Here is a 4609-nt window from a genome sequence, read left to right as displayed (position 1 = left end):
ACACCATGATTGCGCAGCATAATCAGGTATGCAGCCCTCAAAATATGTATGTCATCCTTAATGACCCTCATATAGTTGATAGAAAACTCTTAATCTTCTTCCTCCCCTCATCCATCCCCCCCTTCCACTTCCCACCATCCCACCCTATTTCTCACACCCCTCCATTCTTCCCCTTACCTTCCCCAAACTTATCATTCACCCTATCTTTCACACCCTCCTTCACTCCCCTCCTCCCTCAACCTTCCCATCCTCTCCCCTCCGTCTCACACCTTCCTCTCCCCTCTTCCCCCTCGCCCTGCCCCTCACAGCTCTTTTATAATTCACTCAGACAGTCACAGTTCTCGCCACTCGCCTGTCAGTCCTCGCCGCCCTCACCGGCAAACGACGATGTGGACCAACTTGCTGACGACGATGGCGGTGCTTTCGTCCTTCTCCAGTGCCAGCGGAGGAGGAGGAGGGTGGACGAGACAGACGGAGGTGGAGGCTGGGCAGGTGGTGGGGCAGGTGGTGGGGGAGTACCTGGAAGGATGTCACCTGGTTTTGATCACCGCTAATTCGCGTTCACCTGTCTTTGCACGGATGGTCAGGTGAGAGAGAGAGAGAGAGAGAGAGAGTAAAATTATCATTATCTCCATTATTGTCATCCTAATTCCAACTTGTTCAAATAAATGGGCGGGGTGCTAAGAGAGATCTAAAAATACATTCAGCAAAAATAAATTACCAACTGGAAATAGAATAACAAATTCAGTGCTTCATCCTTAAAAAGAAGTACCTTTATGTTCTAATGAATTGTTTCTCTTCATGCTCTCACCAGCACTAGCCTAGCCTATGTGATTGGCTGAATTATGTGCTACGCATGCGCTTTATCCACCCACACACAAAAACATGCGCTAACAAACACACACGACTGTCCCACCACGGCAGGGGAAATCTGTCCCATTGAAAATAAAAACCATATAAATTTCATAACTCATCAACGGTTGACTTAAGACGGAAGTGCCATAGAAGAAAAAAGGCTTACAATTGCGTAAAGTATAAGGTGAGTTGACCAATTTTGTTGTCAGTGAGTTGGGTGTAAATATGAAATAATACGGTCAAACTTTCAAATGTGAGCGGGTGCGCGTACACAGCGCGTGCTCGTCTGAGATTGTGATTGGCGGAAGTAAAATCGCGTGTAACTCGTTTATTTTCAATTTGCGAGAGAAATCTCATAGAAGAAAAGATTCTTAGAATGACCAAGTCTACTAGAAAATGTTAACGAAAAGTCGATAATCGTACGAGGTACACGTGTAAAGTTTGACCTCCTAACGTATCCTATACTATCCTAATCTAGTAACTTACCCTAACCAAACCGAACCTAATCGAGAATTCAGTCTAATAATCAAATGTAACCTAGCCTAACCTAACTCATCCTAACCCAATCTAATGTAATCTAGTTTCTCACAATAGGACAATGTGGTGGAGTAACAAACCCAGCATGGTAGTGGATGTGACCGAGTTCCTTACCACTCCCACCACCACGAGGAACACGACCACACCACATCTACCACAACCACAAGAAACACCTCAAGCACAGAACCCAACACCACAGCCACAGCCACACAGCCACCAACACTCCGAGACGCTGAAACACACTGCCGAGGGTGATCCGAAGCTCGGTTGTCGGGCGTTCATCCTGGACTTCGCCTCGGTCGCCGCCTTCTCCACGCACCCCATCCTGTGAGTACCGCTGGAGGAAACATATGTTAGGTGTCCCGGAGACGTACGAGACTTTCAGCTTATTCATGGGGTAATTTTAAGTACCAAAAAAAAAAAAAAAAAAAAAAAAAAATGTTATATCAACATGGAAGAAGCTATGCCATTTATTACTCAAAGTCAGTTCAAGAATAATCTCCTGAGGTTTCTCACACAGAAATCCTGAGTTTACAGCATTATTCTAGTTCATTCCGAGTGTGTGTGTGTGTGTGTGTGTGTGTGTGTGTTTAATCGGATGGTTTCTCTCTCTCTCTCTCTCTCTCTCTCTCGGTTTATTACACATTTTTACCATGATATTTATCCTGTTTACACCATATAAGACAAATTACTGTGTCGCTAACCGCTCTAAGTTAAAGCACGGTTTTATTAGGTTCAGTCGCTCCGTTTTCGAGGCCATCTCATTGTTTTGTGGCCGTCAGTTAGATTAGATCTACTGGGTAGGTTTTGACAGTAACTAGCCACGGATTTCACAAAGCTCAAAAATGCACCTACAGTAGGGTGCTTTTCGTGGGAGCTATTTCGTGAAACAAATATCGAATGCTGACGACAATTATGATGCTAGAAGGATCGCAACCGTCTACCTTTTATTCTGGCAATTTACAAAGAGCCAGACCCTGAAGTTTTTCATTTCATTTGCTTATAAACCAGTTTTTTTTTTTTTTTTTAATACTTTAGTCTCGAACTACTGTTCCTCTTCTTCATCACTGGTGATCTGCGAAAAGTAAGGAGGAGGGAGGAGGAGCTGGAAGAAATCAGCGAAATCATGGAGAATGAAGCATAAAACATTAGTTTCCAAAAAATCCGAGCCAAATGTTTCAATATACAGTAGTTGTCACTATTTGTAATGCCAGATCTGCACTAGTGTCTGTTTACATTCACCTGACGTTAAGAGTATTCACTCATTCGTTTGGCCGTTACTTGACTTGGACTTCGTAGGTTCACCGCCCCCGGCTCGCGCAGAGGCTTGTGACGTCAAGAATAATGAGAGAAAATGGGGGTATGAAAGAAAACGAATGTAATGGTATACCAATGTAAACTGGCGATTTCCGGCTTATTTGGTAGGTGTTTGGAGTTGCCGCGCTCTCAACCAGTGACCTCCGTCAATATTTTCACTTGTTTTTCTCATAATCAGCTTAGCTTACAGGCACCTGTGATGTCGGATCTTTGTCAGTATGACCCTGTATACTACACTGCTATATTCTCTGAAAATAGACAGTTCTTGAAGACATCGTATATCTCAAAAACATAGCATTACCCTTTCATTGCGCTGCATGCAGTTTAGGATGCAAATAAAAGTAATCCATATAGACCGGGGAGCTCATATCACAGGGCAGATAGGTGAGTGACTACCGCCTAAGACCCTCAGTCTGGATTGTGACGTCATGCGTAGACCGAGACACGTTTTAGCTTCCCGCCCCCCCGGTGTGAAACTACCTTACAGTATATTCTTTACCTTGACTTGGTTCGCGTTTGGTAAAGACCGTAGGAAGTCAATGTCAGGATCGTTTAATGCTAGGGGAAAAAAAAAAAAAAGAAATCAAGGTTAGAACGGAATGAGGCTTTACATAGGGCTGAATAATGCCTAAGTTAAAACAAAACCTTAGGACCAACAAGATTAAAACCCTGAGGAGACAAAGTTGGGATATCAAGATTAAAACGAAATGATACCAAAGTTAAGATCGAATGATGATTAAAGTTTTCGCTGTCAGTTTATGTGCCTTTAGAGCTAAAATCCATACCTAACCGTTCTCGCTGACTGTCATTTCCTTGAAGCAGTAGATTCCTGCCACCTCTCCTGTTTCTCTGTCCTTGAAATTTTTAAATCAGTCTTGTGATGCTGAGGCAAACTATAAGGATAATTTATATGGCACAATATAATCGTCTGGTGTAGCAAGGGTTAAAATGAGACACCATCGTATTGAAGTGGGTCACTATGACTTCTCTGACGAATCCGTAGATAACGTACAAAATAACTAATACGAAAAATCGATACCAGTCACTGATTTCTGATTAATCGACAAGCTTGCATGGTGATGACGCATGCTTCGGTGTCTCAGAGGAATGAAGAAGCTCTGTTTAGAAAGATTTCCCAGATACAGAACACAAGAATATATATACTGTAATTCACAAACCACCTTTTGATGACAAGATTTTGCTGAGTCACCATTTTTGCTATAGTACGCTGTATCAGGTAAGTGTTAAAGCAAGGTAGTACGAATCATTGTATCACAACGATAGTTTTCTCGTCAAAAGATATTTTTGTGACAATAGTGCTGGTGTTTCTTAATTACAGACTACTTTAACTTGGCAAGTAACTGCCATCACTTCATCGTTAACACTGAGCTGTAACAAAGGACTAACATCAGAATCTGGTGCTGGACATGAAGAAATGTTGCGAAAATCATGTAAAGCCGCAGTATTGTCACATTCTGCCGTTGTGCTAAGGGAAACAGGCTGCAAAAGGACGAAAATTTCCACCAAGTAATGGCGGACGAACAACTGTCAACAGTTCACAAATTCAACAGAAACCAGAGAAGAAATGCAACAACAGTAAAGGCACACACAGGCACCGAGAAAATGACAATTCGGTGTACACTTCGTTCATGTTTACCATCGCCACCACTACCACTACCATCATCCTAATCATCTGATCAATACTCCACACGAAACATTTCGAGGTAAATATGGCACTTGAGAATTCGTTATACTGTGTGGGTGGGTGGGTGGGTGGGTGGGTGTTTATATGGATATTGTACATTCTAAAACTGATTTCATGTAGCCTATCATTTGTGTTCTAGATAAATGATCATTGCAAATGTGAGACAGTAGTACTAATCACTGTCATAGAACAGCT

This window comes from Coenobita brevimanus, chromosome 97, assembly GCF_032717465.1.
Source record: "Coenobita brevimanus isolate Jiangsu-jjx chromosome 97, ASM3271746v2, whole genome shotgun sequence".
NCBI classification, from domain to species: Eukaryota; Metazoa; Arthropoda; class Malacostraca; order Decapoda; family Coenobitidae; genus Coenobita; species Coenobita brevimanus.
This window is presented reverse-complemented; position numbering follows the sequence as displayed.